Raw genomic sequence first — 27,812 nt, forward strand, 5'->3', positions numbered from 1 at the left:
GACTAACTTGAGACCGCCCTGGAGCCATATCCATGGCTGTCGGGAGCTCCTGTTTGAAGGCAGTCATTTGAACAGTGGACTCGGTTATTGATTGTTCTGAACCAACTTCCTCCTACTCCCCTCCTATCACAAAAATCCTCAAAGAGCTGGGCTAATGAGACTGTTTTCTTCACCACTGCCTGCATTTCCTACAGTCAACTCCTATGGAGGAAGTGTTCAGAAATTAAGAATGTAAGTTCCCAAGTCAAAGAGATCACCTCCACCATGATCTAGGTACCTTCCACAACACGGTAGCTCTTTCTTCCGAGGGATTTTCACATTTGTTAACTCTGTTCTGACATAACGCCTTGGCTAATGAAGTGATTTTATTTGGTTCTCTGAAGTACACAGTCCAATTCACTAATGCTGAATTGAAATGGGTAAGGAACATAGTTGGTGTGGTGATGTGAAAGTACTTACTCTTAGTATAGGGACTGTTGGGGGTTGGTCTGATGCTTATATTTTCATGCTAATTACTGGCCCTCAAGATCTGGTTACTGCCCTATCCTTGTTGTGTAAACCCTCCTAAGATATTATTCCTGATTGGTTTATTAAAAGGCCTAAAACCTGGGCAGGGCAGAATGGGGTAAGTGAGGGTAAGGTCCCCGGGCTTTGGGTCCAGGAGAATCACAGGAAACAGACAGACAGGAAGAAAGGAGGAAAAAGTACGCCATGATGGATTAGCATGGAGAAGGAACCATGTGGGGTGGGAGGAAGAACTCCAGTAATGGTGTGGAAAGGTCCAGATGAAGAACACATGCAAGTATTTATAAGATAATGGAACGGAAGGTAACCCAGAAAAGAATGTTAAGGTGGATGGCATTGGATGGGGGCTGGGAGGTGGATGGTGAGGTTATTGAGACAGCGTAGGTGAAAATGTGCCCAGCCCAAGATAAATAAGGCAATTACAAAATCTAACAGGTAGGTATCTGTGTCTTATTGATTATGATAGTAAGTTTAATAATACCACTGTGATAATTATAGGTCTAATAATAAACATTTTGTAGCCCAACACCATTTTATTGACAACAGACAAACTCACTATCTGCTCATTTTTAAACATCAAAGCACATTATTTCATCAGTAGCTGATTAATTTGAATACTACCAATCCAAAAATGTTGCAGGCTGTATTACCTTTGTGGAACTGTGCTACGAACACCCCTCTACATGAACAACAATGTGTTAGTTAAGAGTGGCTCTCTGTGAACCCAGGCCCCACAGCAGTTGGCACCAGACTAATGAATGAATGCTGTCCTCAGCCTACATAAATGGCAGGGGGCTGTCTTCTGATGGATGGTAAATGCAGAGACATGTGGCTCCCCAGGATACTGAGAATGAGTGGTAGGTGAGTGCTCAGCCGAAAACAAGACTGTGGTGAATGAAAATGGCTCCCATAGGCTCATAGAGTTGAATGATTGGTCCCCAGTTGGTAGAACTATTTTAGAAGGATTAGGAGGTGTGGCCTTGTTGAGGAGACATAGCCTTGTTGGAAGAGGTGGGGCCTTCTTGGAAAAGGTATAGCCTAGTTGGAGGAGGCATGGCCTTGTTGGAGGAGATGAGCAGGTAGGGGAGCTTTGAAGTTTCAAAAGATCAGCGCCTTTCCCAGTGTTTCTGTCTCTCTCTGCCTCATGCCTGTGTCCCAAAATAGGAGCTCTCAGTTCCTGCTCGAGTACCATGCCTCACTTGCTCACTGTTGTGTTCCCAGCCATGATGGCCAGGAAGTATAAGTCCCAAATTAAATGCTTTCAGTTATAAGTTGCCTTGGTTATAATGTTTTATCACATCAATAGAAAAGCAACTAAGACAAAGGCACTTATACCATCCCTGCTAAGACTCAGAGAACACTACAAAAGAGGGCGTAGAAAGTATGAAAGGGTCAAAAGATACGGCAAAGGGTTGCAAAATGCCACATTCTGGGCAAGCCGTTGCAATCACAAACCCTAAGAATGGTCCCATCAACGGTGCAGCCAGTATTGAGGAAGGCCTCAGTGGGCCCCACCTCAGTCCTGAGCTATGCAAGGAGAGGGGGGTCACTACCTTCAGCTGTGTACCGTGGAGAGCCTAACAGGCTCCAGGGGATAGCCCTCAACCCACCGGTCACACAGATGGCCCTGGTTAAACTAGATTGGGAGGAAGAAATGGGCATGAGAAGAGAGAACGATCGAAATGAAGAACATGTGAGTGAAATTGTCAAGGAACTAAATTAATTAAAAAAAGAAGTTCAAGTGATGAAATAATAACCGGGGGAAGCTCCCCAAATAACTTCTCTTCCTCAAGAACCAGCAGATTCACAGTAAAAAGGAATCAATAAGGACGGAGTTGTCACCTGGTGAGTAGAGGCCTGATTTTCACATTAGGCAGGACAAATGGTCATATTCAAGAAAGACGGAAGCAGTTCTTGCACGCTCAGTATGACTCCAAACCTGCTGTTAAGCTGGGTTCAAATTCCACCACTCAGGAACCCATAGTTAATGTAAGGGTTCATGGCCTCTCAGCCTGAGGGGGCCTTAATGAACACAAGTGGGTCACTGTAAAAAGCCCACTATGGAGCAACAGTGCAGAATGTTTGAAAACTGTAAAACACCACACACACAAAAGAAAACAACTTAGATATTATATAACTTAGATATTATATGTAGTCAAAAGTCTAATATTTACCAATTCTAGTAAATTTTTCTATTATCAAACTAATCTCCCCAGTGGGAAAACGGGAGAAGCTCAGACTAGAAAGGGAAGAATTATCTTCCATCATATCAATTTTCTAAGTCTACGTTTCCATACATCTTGCTCTGTTTTGTTAAAGATACAAAACGCTATACAATTGTTTCAGCCAGCTAAGTGTCTGAACACTGTTGCACAAAGATCTCCAGCGGGGGAAAAACAATCCACAGCTCCCTTGATAGTTTTGATTATGTAACTGAACATCCTAGTCAAGGAAGAGGCAAGTTCTTCATGTTATCTTGCTTTGATAAAAAAGAAAAGGAACTACCCCCAGTTGGTTTAAAACTCTGGATACATGATCCTACTTTGAAACATGTTTTATGGCAGGTAAAAACACAACATAACAGACTTCCGTTTTTTTCCTCTTTCAGATTTCCTCCTTGAGAAAGTAGAAATATCCAGATTCTGGAATGGGGGGAAAGAAAATCTGACTTCTTAGTTTTCATAATGGAATGCTGACGCTGACACCTGCTACCAAAAATACAAAATGTTTTCTTCTATAACACAGAACATCAGTGCTGTATATATGCGTTAATGTTCTGTCAAGCTCCTGATGAAAGCAAGTGCTGAAGGGATTCTAACCCACACCAGAAAGAAAATGTAAAGTCCGTTCTTAGGCTCTACGCCAGTGCCCCTTTGAAACAGATGATCCCATTATTTATGGAACGTATGGATTGCATGCCTGATTTTTGAATCTACCCAAGGCTGCCACTGAAAAGCAACTTAAGAAGTAAGTGCTTGAAACAGCATCACTTGAGCTGGTGGATGGCTCAAGAGGCAAGGTGCTCGCTGTAACCACGTGAGGATCCAAATCCTCATCTCTAGCATCCATGTGAGTAGTCTAGCATGACAGTACCCACCTGTAGCCCCAGGGTCGAAAGGCAGGGTCAGAGGGAGAGAGGGTCACGGGAGCTCACAGCCAGCTAGTCTAACCAAGCGGTAACCACCAGGTTCAGTGAGAGCTTCCATCTCAAAAGACAAGGTAGCAAGCCGTAGAAGAAATCCCACATTGACTGCAGGCCTCCGCACATGCGCATAACGAAGGCGTACCCACGCAGCACCAACCCCATACCGACATGACTCAGTCTGTATGAATTCATTCTTGTAAATCTCTTACAAATGAGAATTTTTTAAACTACATTTTTATTTATTTATTTTTAGGCTCTGACAGTGGTGTCCCGTTATTTTAAGACACTGTGTTACTATTATCATTTCTGCCTGTAGTATTATTATTGCAGTGACGGGTCACACATCATAAACCTTCAAAATTCTCATCTGCTTTTTGTTGGGTTTTCGGCAGCGAAGCGTCCCCAGTGGCTTCATATGTCCAAACCTTTCATCCCCAGCTGGTGACACCGATTGGGAGAGTTGTGGAACCTTTAAGGAGACAGAGCCTCACTGGAGGAAGTGGGTCCCTGGCGGTGGGTCCTGATGACTTATGTTCCAGCTCCACTTCCTGTCTGCCCTTGGCTTCCCAATTACAAACGCAATGTGACCAGATACCTCCACCTCAGCTGCCAGCCCCACCCCCACTCCAGTGATAGAGTGCACCCTCTTGAACCATACGAAAAACACAAACTCTTCCTTATTTAAGTTGTTTCTCCCTATGCATTTTGGTCAAAGCAGTTAAAGAAAGAAAAGGCGATCAACTTGCCATCACCACTCCTGATGGGAACGGAGGGCAGAGAGAACACCTCTAGCCTTACCTCTGAAATGCTGGGCCCAACACCTACAGGAGCTTAATTCACAGTTACATGTGTTCAATGAATAAATCATGTAACTTTTCTAGTGCCGAAGTTCAGTCCTAAACAGAAAACAACCTCCCTAAAAGAAACCACATCTTTCACTTATTTATCTGCCTTGCTTCCTGGAACTGAACTGTGCTCACAGCAGGGACTCTGTAAATATTTGATGATGACAGTAACGATAACGGCAAGGAGACAAACTAATCTGACCAAGACGGCATTCTTCATCATCAAAATGAACACAAAATTCTTAACTGGTCATTGTTGTACCCGGAGACTGCAAATCATTACAGTCTCCTTTGTTTCTTGTTTTCCAACGTTGTGTAGGGATCAGCTGTGCAAAATCTGTTCCTCTAGGAAACGGGAGTCTCCTACCGTTGGGTATTTGTATTTCAGAAACTTCAAGCCTCCTGTCTTTTTCCCTTTAGGTCCAAGATTTCAGATCATAATCTCCCTCTGATTCCTCCTGCTGAGACACCTGCCTCCAACCTGCTGGGTGCTTAGATGAAGATGCCTTGACTGACAGTGATCTCCTACCCTGTAGGGTACCCACCTGCCACTCTCATGTTCAGTGTGTGCTTGCCATGGCACTGCCCTGATTCCAACTCCACTTTTAGTTCATACCTGGCAGAGGCTTTGTCCTTGATTAGAAAGCCTGGCTATACACTCTGCCCTTACAGCAAAACATATGCATACATGCACACACACATCCCAAAATAATTCTTTTTTCATATGAAACAACTCTCATTTTAGTCTGGTAGAATGTGACTCCATAAGAAATCCGAATAGTCAATAAATATAAGCCTAAAAAATAAAATGACTTCACATATGTCCACTGAGATAAACTCTCCACCTTGACTTGATCGTGGGTTGTGTTGTAAGTACGTTTTATTTCCCTGTAATACTGACATTTGGAAAATAAACATTCCTATAGTCTAGAACAGGTCCACTTAGCTGGACATGGTGTATGCCTGTAATGCCAGCATTTGGGAGGTGGAGGTTAGCTAGATCAGAAGTTCAAGGCCAGCCTTGATTATATAGCCAGTGTGAGGCCAGCCTAATCTCAAAATAAGACCCGATCTTAAAATAATTAATTAATAATAAATAAGTATAGATAGATCAAATGGACCAGGATACAGAACAGAGGTCCAAGTACACATAGAGGCAACTCTGCCATGTAGAAAGCCTCCTGAGTTCTGCACCCAGGAAGCCCCAGCAGCAATTAACTCCTTACCAGCAAGAATGAAACCTGTGGCTGTTTCATCGCTCGTACTTGGAGAGCAGGGAACTTACAACCACAACTTCTATTCAAGTGGTATTGAGTAGGAGCAAACTGGTGTGACACTGGTGTGTCAACATGCCAGCTACCCACTTACGCAATTTTTAGAGGCATATTTCAGAGTCATAGCCACCAATTTAGATCCTGGGCTTTACTTGAAAAGGAGCGCCTTACATTAAAAAAAAAAAAAAAAAAAAAAAAAACTACATTTCTAAATATCAAAACGATTTTCTTTCTGAATCCTTCAGCTTACATGAGTGCTCGCTCCAAGAACAGAATTCTGATTACACCAGACAGGAAGAGGAGGAAAGACCCAGGGACCACCGTCAGTCCTCTAACGACAAGGAGCGATCCTGACCTCAGCGTTCAAGACTCCACGTGTCAGTTTCAGCACCCTCAATATCTGTTCATTCACTCTGCCGAACCCTTGTGGAGCTACAGCAATGAGCATGCTTCCAGTCCTTAAAAGCTCGCAGCAACGTGGTCGGCCCATTAGCTCAGGGTGCCACCCTCATTCTCTCACAGCAAATATTTATCCAGATTGACATAACTGCACACACCAGCCACAGAGCCATCGTCCACAGAGGGACGGCACAGCGGCTCACGACTGCCTATAGCTCTGGCCTCTTCGGACACTGCAGGCACGTGGTACACAGACAAACACACAGACAAAACAGCCATACACATAAAATGTTACTTAAAAATAGAAGCTACTATTTGGGCTCTTGAAGTTCCCTCACAGGCAGAGTGGACCCCATAACCTGTTCTGAGCCTTTGACCAGAGCTGAACACTTCCAATAGTGAAAGAAAAGCAACTTAGGGGTCCTCAGCCAAGAGCATTTTTGAGGTTTCACACGACCTAAGGAAAGGAAAAGAAAGCCCTGCATGCCAGCAGTTGGGTGTGATTCCCTGGTCATGGTCAGGAGCTGAGGGTGTGGGTCTAGGGAGTGTGATGATTCATGTGGTTATTATCTTAGCAGTGGTGGGGACCCCAGCAGTCACTCTCTTAGCAGCGGTGACTTTAATGATGACAACAATAACAGGAGGAAAGTTAATCAGTTGATTATAACCATTTATCAAAACCATAATGTTTGCCCCCTCTCCTGTTTTTGCTTTTTGTTTTGTTTTGTTTTGTTTGGCAGCTTATGGCTTTAAATACTTTAGAATCTGGATCTCCTTTCTTCATAATAAGACTCTCATAATAAGACTCTATGGGGAAGGCAAGGCAGGAGCCAAGCAGGACCTTTATAAAGACACCAGAGACAGTAGTTATGTCATTTACGCTGCTCTAGGATACACCATCATTTTCTGACAGCACTGAGACTTGGAGAATTGATACTCAGGCAGGAACTGGAGCCTGAGGAAAATCAGAATATAACTACAAGACACAAATCTTGACCAGGACTCAAGCCTAGGCCACCACTGGACGCTATATGTCATCTCCAATAGGACTATATATTTAGCTTTGTTTTAATATAGTCACAAGCTTGAAAAGGTTACCAAGAAAGCTGTTGGAGTTTTTTTCCCATAATACTTGGCAATTTTATTTAAAAAATGGCAATCAATCAATAAATAAATCAAATGCAGCTGCAATAAATGTTACTTATACCAAAGCACAGAAATCCAAGCTACTGTTGGGATTCAAGGTCCACCTGAAGGAACCCTGTGGACCAATCCTGGTTGTCTTTGGAGAGATTTCTCCTTGATGGCTTTTCATGTTCCTCTCACTACAGTGAGGCTAGAAATCAAATTATACCAGCTAGAGGTACAGTTAGTGCAATTCAGATGGAGCACAGCTAATTTATTTGTAATAACAATGCAATACAAGCACAAAAGTCCAAGAAGTACAAGATTCGGGGGATGTATTTACACTCGAGAGAGGACCATGTGTGCTCCTGTCTCCTGGCTGTCAGGAAATAGCTACACAATAACAGGTCCTGAGACTGTTTAATTCACGCAGGCTCAACATAGGTGCGTCTAATAATCCCAGGACCCACACACTATACAAAGCATACTACTGGTTCAGTCTAACTGAGACCAGTCCAAGCTCCTCCCATGCCTACTCAGGAGGCTCTTTCATCTTGCTGAATTGCTGGGAAATGGCTTCCACTTAATTCTACCAAGCAACTCAAAGATTTTATAATCCAAATAAACCCATATCAGTGGTACTACCGTTACAAATGTAAACAAAGCTATGTAAACATTAAGTACCAGCAAAAGCAATTACTGTTTCCACGGGCTCACTGAAACAAGGGAAGAGACAGCTGGGCATTTTATCCTAGCCCCGAGAAGACTGAAGAAAGTCCAGGGTTGATGGTCCACCCGCTAAGTTGCCATCTGGCCTGGTACCAAACAGAACAACAGAACTTGGCAAGGGAGCTGTGGCATCCAACTGGGCATCTGCCTTATCCCAATGGATGTGCTTTGGGGACACAGTTTCACACCATTCTTCGGCGGTGTGAGTTTGCTCTGTGTGCCAAGGCGGATGGGGGAGGACTCTGTCCACGAGGTGCTGGCCTGACTTCGATTAAGACACTTGTCCCATTTGGAAAAAGTTTCAATGACTTACATTCTGTAAATTCCCAAACAGGAGACAGATGAAGGGCAGGCTAGAGTTGACAGGACTCTGAATGTGGCATCAGAGTCAAGAACAAGAATGGAAGTCCTGAACCCTCCCATCTCACACCATCCTAATCCTGAAAGGGGTTCAAGGACAACCTGTCACATAATGACACTCCTCTTCTGGAGGGTAGCTGATCTGAGGAGAGTCTGGATGGGCTCGGCAGCCAATGAGGAGTTAGCAACAGGCACTCCTCTGCAGACGCCAGAAAACAACAGTGAACACGTTTGTTAAACTAGTAAGGACAATCAATTATCTTTTTCCACACTGGTAATTACTTCTTTCCCTGAACATCTACTCCATGTAGCTAAGCAAACCAACTGCAAGATGTAGCTGGAAAAGGACTGGTAAAAGAGCTCAGTAGGGAAGAGTGCTTGCTGGACAGCCTGTTGACCTGAGGTCAGTCCCCGTGATTCATATAAAGGGGTAAGAAGAGAACCAACTTCATAAAGTTGTCCTCTGCCCTCTACATGCATACACACACAACATACACAACACACACACACACACACACACAAATACATGCTAGATAGATAAATACATACGTACATACATACATACACAGAAAGCTGAAGAGATGACTCAGCTATTAAAGGCACGGCCTGCTCTTCCAGAGGACCAGGCTCAGCTCCCAGCACCCACAGGAAAATTCATAGCCATCTCTAACTCTAGATCCAGAGAATCCTATACCCTCTTCTGACCTCCACAGGCATTGCATGCATGTGCTACACAGACATGAAATAAAGATACATTTTTTTTATGTGAAAGTAGTTGGCCAGGCATGGCATAACTACTGTATATGCCTATAATTTTAACACCTGGGAGGGGGAGACAGGAGGATTAGGAATTCAAAGTCATTCTCAGCTATACAGTAAGTTTGAGACAAGCCTGTTCTATATAAAAACTTGTTTTAAAATAAATAAAGAAGGGAAAAAGAAGGGGGAAGAAGGAAGGAGGGAAGGAGGGAAAAAAGAAAGGAGGGAAGAAAGGGAAAAAAGAAGGAAAAAGGGAAGGAAGGAGGGAAGGAGAAAGGGGGGAAGGGAAGAAGAAGGGAAGGAAGGAAAGAAGGAAGGAAGGAAGGAAGGAAGGAAGGAAGGAAGGAAGGAAGGAAGGAAGGAAGGAAGGAAAACAAAAATCAAACAAACCACGTAAGTATTGGCTTTTCCTTTGTCAAATGCTGGAACAGAGCTTCAAGCTGGCTAAGCCCTGCAAACACCAGGGGATGCTGCCCCCCTCTGACACCTTTAGCCCCTGGGGTTCAGGAAATCAGGCCTTCCTCTTGACATTAAAACCAGTTATCTCAAAACCACCTGAACAGCGAGTGCTATCTTCTCTTGAATTCTCTGCTCAAAATGTGCTTAAACTGGTCCCTCCTATGTACCGAAAGCTGCAGTTCATTCCAAACGCAGCAACCTTGGCTTCCACAGATCCTTCCCTGTTGGCCATCGGTCAAGTCTTCTCCCATGATCTGTCCCTGCCCTCTCCTCGTTCCACTGTGCCACTCCATTTCTCAAATGCAGACAGCCCTCTTTACCAATCTCTTCCACCCCCTCAGATCCAAATGACACTGAAAAGAATAGTATTCCAGACAACATCCTGACTAATTTTTCTTGTCCTTAAACAAGGCAACGTATCAGCTACTTGCACAGTACTTATGCTTTTGGGTATTATATGAAATTGGACATGATCTAAAGGATACAGGAGGCTGTGTGTCAATTTCAAGCAAATACCCTGGCATTTTGTAGAATGAACTTAACCTTCATGGATTTCAGTATCTTGGGGGAGGTGGGCAGCAAATTGAACCAGTCTCAGTTGGCACTGGGAGATGAATTCCTGACCAACCACATCCACTGCCATTTACCTCACCCTCCCAGAGTTGAGGAAATCATCATCCTTCTCTGTCCCTTCTAATTTTCCACTTGCCAGGGCTCATTGAGAGCCCTCATCGAGAAAGGGGTTACCCGCTCTCAACTAAACAGCACAACTTTCCCTCCTTCCTCTATTCTGATGTCTCTCTGACTACACTTCTCTGGATAACAAAATGGCACTCTTAGCAATGGTGGTTCACTGACTTGTTCTACGAAATTGTTAACTGATCCGTGCACTCTCTCCTGACATTTTTTCTGTGATAAAAGTCTCTTTGAAGAAATAGTCCTAGATATTCAATCAAGAGCAACTATCAGAAAAGCCATATACCTCATAAGAGATTTAAAAATCCTGAGCCTAGAAATACTGCCAAGGGGCTCCACCCGAGAAAAACAGACAAGAAATGTCCACTGGAATTTTCCTCCTTATTTGTCTTAAATTATATATTACACTAAGAACCTTAAATAGAATTTGAGATTTAAAAAGTCGAAGTGAATTTGCCAGTATGAAATTTAAATTAGGCAAAGTGGTGCCTTATCCCTTTATCAAAGAAATAAAGAGCTCTCTGGTTCTTATCAGCAGACAAAATTCAAAAGTCCTACTTAATGGTTTATTTTATTCATTCAAATAACAGGTTTGACCTGTAAAGCACGGTTTGACCTGGGCTGGAGAGATGACTCTGTGGGCTAAGGATCTAACTCCAGGGTAGGTGAGGGATTCATCTTAGAAAATAAGGCGTAAGGGCTAGAGAGAGGGCTGAAGTCTAAGAGTATTTCAGGCTCTCGCAGAGGACCTGAGCTTGGTCAGGCAGCTCACTCCTACTTGTGACTCCAACTTTAGGGGAGCTGACCCCTTCTTCTGGCCTCCAAGGGTGCTATGCACACATGGGGGATACACTCACAAGCACAAACACACAGAAAGGATAAAAATAAATGGGTTGACCAGTACCAAGTGGACAGTCCTGAAACCATGTTCATACAAGTGGTTCTAAACAGACTAAGTAGGTTGTGTTTATATGTTTATGTGCGTGTGACAATAATAAGTACAAAAGGCAGCCTGCTCTGAAGGGACCATAGACAAATGCTAATGCTTCTGCCCTGGCGAGATGCTAGCATAAACAAACTAGAAAAGGCACTCTTCATTTGACTGAGGAAATTCCAAAATGGCTTACATAGCTATTGTCTGTATTGAATCTATATATGAAAAGTTTTTGAGCAGTAACAGTTACACAGTGCTTAGGAAATGTACGGTGAAGAAATGCCTGAGAATCTAGAGTTCACTACCAAATGCCAAAGGTGGTGGGGGAAAACATGCTTACGCTGGCGGGCAGCAAATACAAATGTGGTGTGATCTTTGAGTCTGTTGTCTGTTGCAGGGTATTTGATCCCACTGTGAACCCCAAAACAGTGAACTGTAAAAACAAACAAACAAACAAACAAACAGTATCTTGTTTGGTGTGATTCAGCCCTAGCACACACTTTTAACCCAAGAACTTTATGTTTATTGTAAACAGGTGATTATGAAGGAAAAGTTAGTTTGTAGAAAGAAGCACCCACGTTTCAAAGTGATGTCTAATTGAGGGGCAGAAAAAAAGTGACAAATCAGAGAAGATTTGACAGAATAGGATACGGCCGACTCTCATGAGGAGAGGAAAGGGAAGCTACTCAAAGGGCAATGCAGAAGGAGAGAAGAGGTAGTTCTTCCAAGGGAGTTTTACAGAGAAAGGTTGAAAGAGCAAGCTAGAATAAAGTGAAGATTGAATGAGCCAGAGAATGAGAATGAGACAGAAGATTAGAAAGACTGCTGGAGTTAGCTGGAGGCCAGGCAGAGCAATTCAGAGGCCCGAGAGAAAAGCCAGATTGTATAAGTCAGCTGGGAGAGGAGTTTGAGCCAGAACAGCTAAGTTGAACCAGCCAGCCCAGAGCTCATAAGAACAAGAAACAGTGTGCCTATTCAGCAGTAAGTCTCAAAGGCTGAAAACATTGTAGGCCTAGGTTAGATTATATGGAGGCCAGAAGCTTCCAGGACTAGGCCTAGGTTAGCAGAAGGAAGCAGTAAGCCTTCAAGATGAGAATTACTTCAGGCGAATCAAAGTTACTTTCACAGTTGTTGCTGCTGTTGCATTGTTTTGTTTGAGACTGGATCTTGCTATGGAGCCCTAGATGACTTGAAACCTAGAACTCACCATGTGAGCTAGGCTGCCCTCAAACTCGCAGCAATCCTCCTGACTCAGCCTCCTAAATATAGGCATAAGCCATCATACTGCCCAAATATGAGGACTCTATACAAGACTGCACTGTTCAGCTTTTTCAGACATTAAAGAAGTCAAGATGTAGAGAACCACTCCCTTTTCTACGCTATGCCTGTAGCATTTTTTTATAAACTGTTTTATAAAAGTCAGCTTATTCTTTAATGCTTTATGACTCAGTATGGCATGTCGCTTAGGTTTTCTTTCAGATTTCCTAAGAGCAAACGTAGAACTACCTCACACTAAAAAAATGCCCCGTAAATGTATTTTAACTGATTGATTTGTGTTTTTTTGTTTGTTTGTTTGTTTGTTTTTAGAGGAAAATCTCCTAGGCAAGTTCAAGTGGCAAGTGGTATTAATTACTACTGGCCAACTAAGGTCCTCTCAGGCCTGGGAGGCAGCAATCATCTACATTTACAGAATTTTGACCAGAGTCTACACCATCTGATTTGGGGAGAAAATGATGCATCAGAATAACCACCTATTTAATATTTACCTACTAAGAAGAATATCATCATGTACAAATTAAATTTTGTATATGAGAAAATGGTTCTCAGGGCTCTTTGAAACCTCACTGCATTTTCATTATAAAGTGATGGTCGGGGCTGCAGGTTTTTAGCTCAGTGCCTTGTGTGAGTCAGGACCTGGGCTGGAAGTACAACACTACGAGGGAGAAAAAAAAAAAAAAAAGCACTTAAAAAATATTGCTAGACATTTTTGCTGTTGTTGTTATTGGCTTAGGCTGTGTTTTAAAATAGATGGGATTTATTCTGATTTTGGATTTGTTTTTTCTAAGATAGGTCATAGTAATATTTGGATAGAAAACAAAATGAGGCTGTATGTGGGAGCTACCAGGGATCAAACTCTAAGCCTTCTGAGTCGATTTCCTAAGGCCAAAGAATACAATACAATAAGAAGGTCCACCTGGGTCGTTCCCAAGCTAAACACAGTATCTGGCCTGAGCAGAGAAGGCAGACATTGACTTTTGCAATAGTTGCCTAATATAGATATGTGGCCTGGAGAAGCAGGGAAGTCCAGAGGTGACAGGTCAGGCAGTACATACCACCCCTGTTCCAGGCTGGTTTTTAGAGGACACCTGCTCCCAGAGGGAAGCCCAGAAATCTTTAAACTTAACTGGCATCTATAAAGTAAGATGCTCCGCTTGCAACTAGAAAAGCTCAAAAACAAAATGCTCTCAGGAAGCTGTTTTACACGGCCCACGGCGCTATCCTCTCTCTAGCCCATTTCAGAACAGCAGGATATGTCAAGACAGCTCTTCCATATCCTAAAACAATACATGATGCAGAGGTGGAAGGAGGAGAATCCGTACATACTCTTCCATGTATCCTCCATTCATTTCTGTCCCTATAACTTTATCAACACCCTTAACAGTTGTCTTCTGAAATAGCTCTTTATTGCTGTGAGAAATATGACTGATGTTTTTTGGTCATAACATGTTCACCACAGAATCTGCCTGAAGTAGAAATAAATAAAACACTATAGGAAAGTTAGAAGTAGCTGGATGAAAGATCAAGATATAATTTGTCCAAGTCCTCAGTCAAGAGACAAATTTATTCAAGTCCTTACAAAGTCCCACACAAATGAAAACTAAGAAATATCCCAGGATCAGAGGAGAAAAAAAAAAAAAAAAAAAAAAAAAAACCACACCAAATGAAAGCTACCAGGACTAGAAGGATCTCCTGTAAACTATAAAACCAACAGAAGTGAAGCCCTTGCCTCTTTATGAGTCCAAGACTGTGAATCCTAAAAACATTTTCTTGACTTGCTAAAAGTTCTAGGCCCGCAAGATGATGCAGTGAGCACATGTACTCATGGCCAAGCCTGGTAATCTGAGAGTCAACCACCACACCTTACCCTCTGACCTCCATACACACATCGTGTGTACATATGCACATGCACACACACACACACACACACACACACACACACACACACACACACACGCTCACAAAATAAATAAATAGAGTGGATTTTTAAAACTTCTATAGGAATCAACAGCTGAGCCTCAGAAGCAACTTCATATCCTGTTAACGCTTCTCTTTGCCGTTGGTGTCCATGTCTGGTGACAGTAACTAAGAAGCTAGATCCTGGAATCAAGGTTCGGTTTCAACAAGTTTACCAAAACCCTGACCTCTTCCCCCTTCAGGCTCTCACCTTGAGGTGAATACCTGAGGTCTGTGCTCTGTAGGGAGTGAGGTACTGTTATGAGATGACCAATTATTTTCTTAAAACCTGCATCTAGACCCACTGCACCTCCACTTTGTGGATAGTAATTGTGTCAATCTCTATCAATGGTGGGCACTGAGCACTTTCCATTAGACTGCATTGAGGAGCTGCAGAGATGGCTCTGCGGTTATCAGCACTTGCTGCTCTGTCAGAGGACCAGAATCCATTCCCATCTTGGCTGTCTTACAAACTTCTGTAATTCCATGTCTAGGGGGATCTCGCTCCTTCCTCACAGGCACACACATACATACAAACACACACACACACACACAAAATAAAAGTGAAATTAAAAATATTCTATGTAATACATACTATAAATATATAACACAACAATTTATATATTTGTACTATATGTGTGATATATAATATATTATATATAATACAAATACATATAAAAACTTAGAAACATCTTTATACAAACCAAGGTTAAATCTTATTTATGCCTGCAGATTAGAAGGAACTTGAGGAAGCCCTCAGTTTCCGGGGTCTTGTTCACCAACCTAAATCTCACAGGTGTGATGGCTAGTTTTCACTGTGGTCACGACACGGTACAGAATCCCCTGGGAAGGGAGTCTTAGCGACGAACTGTCTACAGTAGTAGGTTGGCCTGAGGCTGTGTCTGTGAGGGATTTCCTTAAGTGGTTAATTGCGGTAGCAAGACCCACCATGAATGCTGGTGACACCATTTCCTGTCCGAAGCCCTGAACCAGACAAAAAGGCCAGCGCCAGATCAGATGAGCACTAGCATGTAAATTCTTTGCTCCAGTTCCTGCTGCCTTGACTTCCCCACAACGATGGAGAGTAACCAGAAACTGTGAGCCAAACAAGCCCATGCCCCCTTAAACTGCCTTTGCTGGAGTGTCGTATCACAGTGACAGAAAAAGTAAGACAACCAAGGAGACTGGGGTAGGGAGAGACACAGCTGGTCTGAGCACTTTAAAGCCTTCCCAATTTGCAAATCCGGGTGCTTATCAGCCAAACTTTCTCTAACCGGAAAACCCCAAAAGAATACTTCCATGAAGTGCAGAACGCCTCTCCCAAATGGTGGGTGACACCTCATAATGTGCAGCTTCGCTTCACAGGCGATGGGAACACCAACTGTGGCCACACAGAGAAGCTGTGCGCGTCGATGCACACACCCATAGCTGCACTGATGCCCGAGCCAGCTCCAACTCTGGCCTGCTGCCCGTGCAGGGCCTTACAGCGGCTGCGTGGTTAGAAGGGTTGGAAAAGCAGTCTCTGACTGAGAGGTCAGAAAGGAGAAACAGGGATGGCAGGTACAGAGCGAAGAGTGTTGAGGAGATGGCTCCGTGAGCAAACATGGCCACCTCCGTTCAGATCCCCAGGATCCACCTAAGAGCCAGTTACACGTGTGATCGCAGCACACCCCACCAAGAGGTGAGAGAATGGGACAGAACAGCGGGAAACGTCCAGGTCAGCTAGCCTGGTACCCTGAGCAATGAGAGGGTGGGGCCCTGCCTCAAGCCAAGTGGGAGGAGGGGACTTCACCCACGAGTGTCCTTTGACTGACACAGAGGTGTGTCATGGCATACCTGTGCCAGCACTCACGCACACTTGAAAGCAGGAGACACTGACATAACTGGGAGTGGGTAAGAAACGGCTTCCCTGCGCTGGGGCACCATTCTTCAGAAAATCGGACTGTAATGAGTAGTATTCCAAAAGACTTTCAGAAAGCCTGCAAGGGAGTCAAAGAAACAGGAAAGTTTCCTGTAAGGCAAGAGTAGTTTACTCTTAGTTGTTTGTCTGCATACATAAATAAACACCAGGCTTGTCATCTAAGTGCTTAGAGGAAGAAATGGGATGGTCAGGCCAGCCTGTACTATAGAGACCCATCTCAAAATATCAAAGGGGGCATATCGCTAAGGAAGAAACAAGGCAAACCTTGAGACCTTTGGCCCCAAGACTGAAGCACATAAAATATAACTCTAAAGGTCATTCAAATGTATCTTTGATTGATTCACTAAAAAGACCAAAACTACCTTCGTTATCAAAAGGAAACACTGTTAAATTCAGTAGCTATCCTCACTGTTCTAACTTCAAACATAAGGACTCACATTTTAAGCTTTCCATAAATACTACACATCAGTCAAATAGCAATCTCTGGAGTTTAAATATATATATGTTGACAACCAGAATGATAACTATGATGAAGTGATGACGATGATGATGATGACAACATTGATGTTGATGGAGAAAGACAATGATTGAAGCTAACAGTCTATATAGGCCTGGCAGGTAATGGCAGAGAAGAGAGATACATGAATTCTTCTGATATCCACTCAAAAAAATATCATTGCATACATGATCAAAGAGGGAAAAAAAAACAGAACTGGCTTAAAATATTACACTTACCGACTAGGTATTGGGGCTCACAGCTACTGTCCTAGGACCCAGGAAGCTGAGCATGAGGCTATGAGTTTAAGGCTAGCCGGGGCTCCATAGCAAACAGCAGGCCAACCAGAAATAAGCCCTCAAACATAAAATAAATTGTATCTATATAGATATCTCTACAGCTACATATGTTTAAAAAAACACATGCATGCAGGCACATGCACACATTCACATATGTGTGTGTGTATGTGTGTATGTATGTATTGTGTGTGTGTGTTTGTGTATATATGTGAGGTATACGTGTGTGTATGTATACATGTATTTGTATGTGATGTGACTGCTAACAAACCTGCCAAACAGGAGGAAAATAAGGTAGAAATAGAACCCCAGTGTTCAATCTGACCTGTTCCACACATTAAGTCCATAGGGAGAGATGAGTATTACTGAGGTCTGCTTACCAATGGAATCTTATGCCAAAAGAAACTATTTTTTATTTGTTTCTGCTATAAAACTTATGTCTATGCTTTATGTTCTAAATTCTACTGGATTACACACAGAACAGAGGCATAAATAAAAAGAACAGTATCAATCAAATCACTTCTCAAGAGCATAGTTACTGAACGGAGGTACAAAAGTTCACGGGATCCACCTACTTTGTGCAATACTGCTCCTGGGGTCTGTGATATAATACTTTTACCACTTGAAACTATTTTTACTTGGGGAAATGCTACCAAAAAAAATTTCCAGGAAACTTAAAACTGACAACTGAGGGCTTTTTTAGGCAGTCTTTAGGAGAGATCCGACCTCTTTCCATTTTCATCCCAATCACAGTTCAGACATGTAGTGTTGGCTGCTGGGTCCAATACACTTTGATGTATTCTAGAACTGACTCTCCCCTGAGAACCTTTTTTAAAATTTTTTTCATGAACTTTTTTTTTTTTTTTTTTTTTGGCTGCTTGTTGTTTTCACTCAGTTTTGAACAATGTAAAGAAATGGCAGGGCTGCAGAGATGGCCTAAGAGCATCATCAGTGGTTAAGAGCACTGGCTGCTCTTCCAGGGGTGCTGAGTTCAGTTCCCAGCACCCACATGGTAGCTCACAACCATGTATAATGGGATCTGACGCCCCCTTCTGGCAGTCAGGTGTACACGCAGGTATGGTACTCACATTTGATAAATACAAATGTAAAAGAAATCATAAAAAAATAAAACAACAACAACAAAAGAAAGAAATTTAAATTAGAATCATGTTACTCTCCCGTCACTACTGAGAACTGATTGAAATAAAAACCGGGGTTTCCTGTACTACTGGAGCTGGAAGGTCTTGGAGATTACCATTCGAAAGTTCCAACAGTGACTGCTGAACGGTCCTGTACGCAGACAAAGACCAAAGGAAGAATGGAAGAGTAGAGACATTTGGGTGACAGCTGCCTGAAAAACTACACAAAACTGGAGAGCTCGCCCACAGGAGAGCCATGCCGAAAGGGAGGTTCTCTATACTTGGTTACAGAATTGCCAGTTGCTTGGTTAAAGAAGAAAAAAGCATGAGTTTTTTCATTGTTTACTGGCTGCCCAACCGCAGGTCTGCACAGGAGCAAAGGTTCCCTCCTCACCAGGACAGGTGGCAGGCTGACAGGGAACACAAAGAGCACCTGTCACCTTAACCGGGGCATAAAGAAAGCTTGACACCACAGTGACAAAAGTAACACTGAAAACTCCCCATGTTTAGACACCTCCTGGTTCTTCAAAGGACCCAAACCACTTCTCGGCCATTTTATTCAGACCACCCCTTTATCAGCATGCTGTAAATGAAATTAAAATCATGTGGGCATGCAAAACACAACATTAAAAAGTGGTTCATAACCCTAGTGACAAACGGTTCTCTTGCAAAGTGTTTAAAGTCTTTTATATTTAAAAACATTTTAAAGAAAGTGTATTTAAATAAAAATCCCCTATCCTTTTCCACCTATTCCCAAGTCAAGCCTACCTAACCTCTCTCCCTGTGGTACATAAAATCCCATTCTATGTTCTATGCCAGAACTACAGGCAGCCCCAAGAATAACAGTTCTTCTGTTGTCTGTCTTTGGCAGTACAAACTGATGTGCAGCTAACAACAGCACACAAGCAGCCACATGTTATAGACCCAAAACAGCAATTCTGCCCTGTGAATGCTAGTAAGAGGTTCTCACCGACCCAAACCTGGGCTCTGGAGAGATGAACACAAACGCACATGCTGCTCTCTTTCAAAGGACCCGAATTCACTTCCCAGGGCCCACGTCATATGGCTCACGACTCCCCATAACTCCAGCTCCCTCTTCTGGCCCCTGTGAGTACACAAATACACGTGGCATGCACATACACAGAGACACAAATACACATACATAGAAATTTAAAAAGATGCAATCTTTAAAATAAATGTCATATCTGGTATACACACACATATAAATATATATGGAGGGAAAGAACAAATAAATAATTAGTGAATGTGTATTTTTTGGTGATATATTTAGAATTATTCTGAACTGTAAAATAAGCAAACTAGCATAAAAGTTATTAACCAACTGAAAGTTTACATAAATATGGAATGACACTAAAATTGGCAACTATTAAAAGAAATTCTTCATTAAAATACATTATCTGAAAAAGCAAAACTGAGTTTAAGACAACTATCAGATGCATTTGTGCTTTATAATGATCACTTTGGAATCACTCCATGTGTCCTGAGAGTGTCATGATCCCACTGAGCAGCTCCCCAAACAATGGGCAGCTCTAAATAGAAGCCACATTTTCAGTCCTTTGTCTGGTGCTTATGCCACAGAAGCTGATTACACAGCAAAATGAACTGAACTCAGAGCAAAAATACCCTGAGATTTCTGACCAAAACCACGCTTTGTTATTATCATTATTATTTTGCATTTAGACATGTTTTATTCTTAGCAGCTGAATAATATACAAGATGTCAATGCTATCATTATTTGCAATTTTTATATTTTAACTGGGCTTTATTCACCATAAAAACTTAGATTAGGAATCACCTAAGAAGTAGAAGACAGTGAATCTAGTTAACATTCGAAAAAAAAAAGGAAAAGTGGGAAATGATTCATTAAAAGTTGAGGAAGGAGCCAGGAAGTGTGGTGCACCCTTTTAATCCTAGCACGCAGGAGGCGATCACTGAGTCCAAGGCTGGCCTGTTGTGTTCAGAGTGAGTTTCAGGGCAGCCTGATATACACAGTTAGTCTAGGACAGCCAGGGCTGTCTCAGAAAAAAAAAAGAAAAGAAAAGTTGAAGGAGGGATAGATAACACAATTGATACTTAGAATACGGAAATACTGATGAATACAATGGAGCTTGGTAAAAACAGGTGCTTAAAGCATGCTCTTGAGGCTTTTTTCCTCTGGGCTGGCCCAGGAGGTCATCATAATGAACTCACTCCTAGGCTGCTCTCTCTAGGAACTTGAGCACTGAGATGCACAGAGAAGGGAAGTGGGAGTTGAAAGACTCCCAGCTTCATTAACTTCTTATCAAGACGTTGGTTTCTGAGAGGAGGAAGTCACAAGACACTTTAAAACAATGATTTACTTACAAAACCTGTGAAATGTCAAAGAGGGTGATCACACAGCTCACACTCGAAAAGGAACTGGAAAAACCAGGCAGGCTTGCCTAAGGCTGCACCTCGGCTGATGGGGTTCGTGGTCACTGTCACCTTGGTTACACTTGTTCATGGACTTCCTCTTTAGGCTGCATCAGAACTGTGGCCAGAGTTATCTTATATTTCAGACTGTGAGCTGGAGAAATTAAGTGTCACAAATCTCAGGATGGAGTGTACAAGACAGAAATGTACTCACTGGTCATTCAATAAACATGTATGGACCTTTTATAATACACAAAAGCAATGCCCTGCCCTTGTTTCTTGTTCAAAAGTTAAAGAAAAACAACAGACAAAAAAGGTTTGGCAGCCAGCATCGGGGAGACGCTTGGGCTCACTGGGAGGAAATGGCAGTACTTGGGAAGTGGAGACGGAAGAACAGTGGTTCTGGAGGCAGCCTGGGCTATAACAGTGAGTTCTGGGCCAGCCAGGACTACTTAGCCATTGCCCCTCTCAAAACACTAATGTTAAAAGAAGGCATTGGATTTACAGTGCGTGACAGAAATAAATGCTGCGGAAGCCCAAGAAAACATCCTGGCAGGAAGGTGGCATCAAAGGTAAGTCCATCTACAATGACAAACTAGACTCCAGTTGCTTGTCTGAGTTTATTAGTGCTGATAAAACCTCTAAGCAGAGAAACTGAATGAGTGAAGCACACCAGTGACATCTTTGGTCAATAGGGACTGATATGGCTGAAGATGGCTTTTCAAGGCTGGCTTCATAGTAGTGATTAAAACAAAGTGGAGGACCGAGACAGACAGATATTAAGGAGCATGAGGGTGGGGGTAGTTTTATAACAATGATCCTAGAGCCCTAAAATGCTGGCATCGGGGGGGGGGGGGGACCTGAAAGGAAGTGGCAAAAACAAAAGTCAACTTCAAGGTGAAAGCAACAAAATTTGGCAACAGTAGGATATCAGACAACAGAGACAGGAACAAAGACATGCCCTTCTGATGAGGAAGAAATTCTCCCTAGAGCTTAACTGTTTCTAAAATTAACTCACTATAAGGGATCATTTGTGACAAAACGGAGAGCCAATTTCAAAATATGGGAAGAGTAAAAATTCCTCTATGTAATCTAATCACACACACAGAACTGAAAAGGAACTAGGGCTGGTGAGAAGGATTACAAGGTGAAGGTGCCTGTCACCAGCCTGATGACCTGAGTTTGATCCCATAGATCCACAAAGGAGAAGAAAACTAACTCCTACAAGTTTTCTCTCTCTCTCTTTCTCTCTCTCTTTCTCTCTGTCTCTATCTCTGTCTCTCTCTTTCGCTCTCTCTCTCTCATACACACACATAAATGTAGTACTTTAAAAAGAGGGGGAAAAAATGCCACCATCTGCAGGAAAATGGGCACAGCTGAAAATGATCTTAGTAAACAAATCAAGTGAGCCCCAAGAAGGCAAATATGATGTTTCCTCTCATTTGTGAGTCCTTGGTTATATATAAAGCCATGGGTGTGTATATCTCACATGCAAGTAGAAGCAAAATAGTCTAGAGGGATTGAGGGGTGGGGCAGAAAAGTAAGGGGGCAGGAGGGAGAAAAGGGTCCGAGCACATTGTATACACTTATGGAAACATCTCTATGAAATGCACAATGAACAGTTATATTTTCTTTACTCTTTTTTTTTTTAAGCTTAAAAAACAAATTAGTGAAAATGACTCTGGAAGTCATCCAAGAGGCTATGGAAACACAAAACGGAGTGTCACCTGACGGTACCTCTCCTTTTCACCTCCAGGCAAGAAGCCACTGACTAGAAGAGTAAGCTACACCCGAGCAGGAGGTTCAAATGCGAAAGAACGGAGGCTAGAGAAATATCACCAGCCACCCTTGTAAGGGCCCCTCCCTGTGCACTCAGAAAGCAGCCAGAAGGTTGTTCTCGGTTTTTCTACCATGCTTTGTTCACAGGAAGAGGATCCAAATCACCAGCACCAGGAGCCAGGCAAAGCATCTATTCACTGAGCACACAACCAAACAAAGCTGAGCAGGGACTGTGTACCTAGCATCGTGCCAAGGCACAAAGAAGACAGGTTATTCAGACACATTCTCCACTCACACATGTTCAAGATAGATCAGAGAGGCCAGGGGAGAAAGCAAACACATGTAAAAAAGGAAGCAAACACGTGTAAAAAAGCAAGCAAACAAACAAAAAACCATGATGAATTGTAACTCAGTAACAATTTAAGTAAGAATGAGATAGCAGCCTAGTACAAGGAAGAGGTAACTATCTTCTGGGAAAGTGATCTTCAACCTGATATAAGATGAAGAGTTTTCATATACACAAGATGATGAGGTTAGCAAAGAACTTCAAAGCAGAGGGAACAGCCTGTGCAAAGTCACGGAAGAGAGGCCAGGTGTGTTCAGGAAGTTGAAATTATTATGGGATACCTGGGGTGAAGGGTGAAAGGAAAGCACTGGGCAAGACTGGGCCTTTGTGAGCAAGAAAGAGACAGATGAGACTGACTTTGGAAAGACACATGAAACCAGCAAAGTGTGTCCTGCAAGGCAGAAGCATGAGTTGACTGGCAGGAAAATGGGGCAGTGGCATGTGAGCTGTGGGCCATATTGGAAGAGGAGTCAACGGGGTTTAGTAATGGCCTACTCACAGGAGGAACCCAATGATAGGTAAATGAAGGAGCCGGGTTTGGGAAAATCCAGACGCCTGGCGTTGTCATTTTAGGAACACCAGCTTCATACGGAGGAATAGAGCAAAATAGGGACCTGGGATGGGAAAATGACTTTATTTGGGCTAATGTGACGCCCTACATTTGGACTCTGTGAGAAGTGAAGGGTCATTTCTCAGGAAAAAGCCATGGGCTCTAGATAAGAAACTGAGTCAGTGTTGTGATCGAAACAATGTGGGTCTGAAATCTTCTTAAAAGGGCATGAAACAAAGAATGCTTCATGAAAATAAGATAAGGCCTGAGTAAAGAATTCCAGACACTTCTCAGCTTGTGACAATGTGCTTAGATAATGCACAAATTCATTAACTGAGACCAAAAAAAAAAAAGTCTCCCTCCCACCATCCACTGTAGCAGTACCAACAGATGGTGGTAGAACTTCCTGGAGCAGAGTTTCACTCCCCTCAGCTTTTAGATACCCATTCTATCCAAGCAGCTTCTGAAATAACATCTAAGTGTAGATGGATAACAGCGGTAGATGGGAGCCAGCAAAGAGCCAAAGAGCACCAAAGAGCCAAAGGAAGAGAATGCTGACTTTGAACAGTGGTAAATATGGTTACATCATACATTCCTTCAGCAGACAGATCTAGAAAATACTGGAAACTCTAGATGATGGAAATTCAATGAAGAGCAAAAGCTTAAGGTAGACACTTTAATAAAACTGAGTAAGATGAAACCACATGATGTACCGTTAAACGGTGCAGGTACCACAGAGGCATGAGCTGAGACAGCAGACCTCCTGTGCTAAGTAACTGGGGAGAAGCAAAAATATGGAGACAGGTCTGGGCTCCTTAGGAAGCCGGGAACATGAAGAAAAGCAAATCCATTCCAGAAGAGCAAAGTGTCATGCCAGGGGACACCAGGAGCTTTCTGTTCTTAGAGTCATTCCCATGAAAGAGAAGTAACATTTAAGCCAACTCTGATTACAAATGACAGGGGTTTAAATTTTAAAATTACATTTAAATAGAATCCATTTTAATCATCAAAAACTCTCTTGATGATAGCTGAAAGTCAGGAGGCAATTCTTAGGCCACAGAACTACAGTCATCTCCGAAGACAAGGAAATGAATAGATAGTCTAATGCTTGGTAGTAAGATGTGTAAGCAGGTTACAAGTCCCTGAAGGAAGGGAGACAAGTTAAATACACACAGCTCAGCAGCTTCTTCAAGGGATACTGAAGAGAGAGCATAAAGTCTTAGAGGTGGGAAGAGAGTCAGTCAGGATGGCATAGGACTATATAAGTGTTCTAAGGACAAATGCTTATGAGAAAGAACATGCAAATCCATCTAACTGTCATAGTCTACACCCATGTTATCACGCCCACCAGCAAACAACCTCAGGACAGCATTATTCTGACAGAACACGGGAGACGAACCAAATATGTGTGAAGAAAGATGACTTGTGTGCATTAGCCCACAGACGCAGTGAGGCCAAAGAGAAGTTATAACTCCCATAGAGCCTGTCTTCCTGCCGCTTTATTACAATGGCTATAAAATCTCATTGAAATCCATTACACATATTTATTAATACTTTTTAAACGAAAAAAAAAAAAACACTTCTTCATCTTAGTTGGGTAATTGAGCAATTGTCAAATGAATTCACTACAGATGAGAAGCAAAGAAATGACTCCACCATTTCTCCCAGAACAGTCACACACTACCTTCTCTCTGTGTTTGTCCTATTCAGGTCTGTTAGTTTTCATTTTATCTATTTTATTGTTACTTCCCCCTTTCTTTCTTTCTTTCTTTCTTTCTTTCTTTCTTTCTTTCTTTCCTTCCTTCCTTCCTTCCTTCCTTCAAGATGCTTGTTTGCTTCCTAATGACAAAGACCAAGAAAGGATGTGGATTTGGGAGAATGGGAAGATGACTGTTATGTGGCAGGAGTTGAGGGGGAGCCATAATCAGAATATATTGTAAAAAAAAAATGTTTTAATTAAAAAAAATACTAAAATCTTTACACCTAAGGAAGCTGATCAGGAAGGAGGACTCTGGCTAAGATGCTCAATCCCCATTCAGAAAGGCAAAGAGGATGGATATTGGAGGAAGGAGAAAACAGGGAACAGGACCTCCATAATAATGGGGACAGGGACTGTCTCTGACATGAACTGATTGGCCTGCTCTTTGATCACTTCCCCCTGCTGGAGGAGCAGCCTTACCAGGCCACAAAAGAAGACAATACAGCCACTCCTGATGAGACCTGATAGACTAGGATCAGAGGGAAGGGGAGGCGGACCTCCCTTATCAGTGGACTGGGAGAGGGACAGGGGTGAGGAAGAGGGAGGGTGGGATTGGTAGGGGAGAAGGAAGGGAGGTACAAGGGGGGGATGCAAAGTGAATAAACTGTAATTAATAAAAATAAAAATAATTTTAAAATAATACAATGAAAATAAAAATAATAAATAAAAATAAAAACTTCAAAAACAATCATGTTAATTGATTGTTTATTTAAAAAGATCCTGCAGTGCCGATGAGGCACAAATAAGGACTGAGCAGAATGAGCAATAATGAATCCCAGTGTCCCTTACAAAGGAGATACTATATGGGTGATCACCCACAGAGATGCTCTCTGTCACCATCTCTCTCTTCCCCCCTTACCATCCTCAACTGGCAAGCCTAACCCCTGAAGCAAGCAGTGAGGCTTGGAACGCTCCAGTTAGGTGCACAGAGCTTGGGAAATTAGGTCACGGGGTTGCCACAGGGAGTCCCACCATCTGTCTGGCAACTCTGTATGACTTCCGCCTCCCTGTGATACTGTGTTCAATGCCCAGTAGGCAGGATAAGAGAAAGGTTAGCGAAGCTTTCTGGCACAGAGACAAAAATACACAGGAAAAAAACTTGGGCGCTTCCCTCCTCCCACGGCCAACACACCAGTCGAAAAAGTCAATAAATGCTTATTTAGAATCTTCTCTGGACACAGAGGTGTTGTTTTCTTGTTTTGTTTTGTTTTTTAAGTTCCTTGGTCAACATGATCCAATCCACACAGACAGACAAGAGATAAAAAGAATCGCCGATCCTGCTACCAAACAATGAAGGTCTCTGCAATGCAAATAAAAATGCTTTTGAAATGGATAGTTATGAATCTTTCATTCATAGCATCTAACTAGAAACACACATGAGCCAAGGGCACTGTGGGATCCTTTCCACAGTTTGTAATTTGAGAGGTGTGTCAGAAAGGCTTGACTCCAAGGAAGGAAGAGACAGGCACCTCTTTCTCCTTTCTTGCAAAAGAGATTTTACAGGTTTGCAATGCACGTGGCCATGTTAAAGTTACTCCCATTCACATTTTAAGATAATCTACATTTCCCATCCCCAAAAGTTTTACACTCTCCAACCAGCCTGAAATCTCTGGCATGACTTCACCTTAGGAATAAAGACTTCTTTGTGCCCAAGTTTTCCAGGAGAAATCTGAACAGCGTATATAAAAACAACACCGTTATACTTGTCTGCTCTGATATTAAGCTGACCTTAATAGCTGAAGGTCTTAAGAGCTTGCCCCTAGAAGAATAATGGTATGCAGACATTTTCCCATGCAATCTTCAACAACAAATACTCCTTGTGAGCTCATGGTAAATCTGCATATCATTTGAAAAGGGGCTGACTTTAGAGTCTATGGTATCAATTCACCTAGAAAAACCAAGGGCCAGTATTTGGATATTTAACAAGAAAAATGTGAATATAATCGAGGAGAAAAAGGGAGAAGCCAGGAAAAGTTTATGCTACATTTTCCATAATTTTGACCATTTACATGGATAGTGATGTTTCTTTTTTAAAAAAAATAATAAATGTTCCTCGAGGCTTACTCTATGCACCAGGCTCACATCAAACTCACAGGTAGTCCCCTGTCTCAACTTCCCAAATTCCAGGATTATAAGTCTCCACCACCATGCCCACATCTTCTTTCATGATTTCCATGCTTCCTTCAACATACGTAAGGCTTTAGCCAGGCGTGGTGGCACACGCTCACAATCTGAGCACGTGAAAGGGGGAGTCAGGAGGATAAAGAGTTCAGAGTCATCCTCAGCTACGTCACAAATTTAAAGCCAGATACATGAGACCTTGACTCAAAAACAGACAAACACACACGCACAAAAAAACAGCGCAAAAGGGTCTGCCACAGCCGACCAAGTAACACCTGTCAAGAACAGTGCCCATGCTGTTAGCTACACACTGTGCTCACTTACTGCACCTATGCAATTTCTCAGCATTTTCCTGTTGGTGGATAAATCTCATTAACCAAAACAAAACTATCTCCTACCAGATAAAGCTACATTAGTGAACGGTAAGATCAAGAAATTACACTGGCTGCATTAAACCGATGGATCTACCACCAAGCCAATCTCTAATCTAATAGAAATGAGGCTGGTTC

The 27,812-nt window shown here is 42.5% G+C and overlaps 1 protein-coding gene across 5 annotated transcripts in view; it reads right to left on the reverse strand.

Annotated features, from left to right (window-relative positions):
* The window catches only part of Eps8 (epidermal growth factor receptor pathway substrate 8), a 167,165-nt gene that overhangs the window by 126,529 nt on the left and 12,824 nt on the right, over positions 1-27,812 (reverse strand). Inside the window, exon 1 of one of the 5 annotated variants that reach the window (XM_060384324.1) lies at positions 16,321-16,344. The exons of the other annotated variants lie outside the window; for them this stretch is intronic. The gene's annotated coding sequence lies outside the window, so the exon portion shown is untranslated. Of the gene's footprint in view, positions 1-16,320; positions 16,345-27,812 lie in introns of those variants that run through there. 5 annotated transcript variants of the gene reach the window in all.

The sequence above is a fragment of the Meriones unguiculatus genome, chromosome 5, assembly GCF_030254825.1.
Source record: "Meriones unguiculatus strain TT.TT164.6M chromosome 5, Bangor_MerUng_6.1, whole genome shotgun sequence".
In the NCBI taxonomy this organism is placed as follows: domain Eukaryota; kingdom Metazoa; phylum Chordata; class Mammalia; order Rodentia; family Muridae; genus Meriones; species Meriones unguiculatus.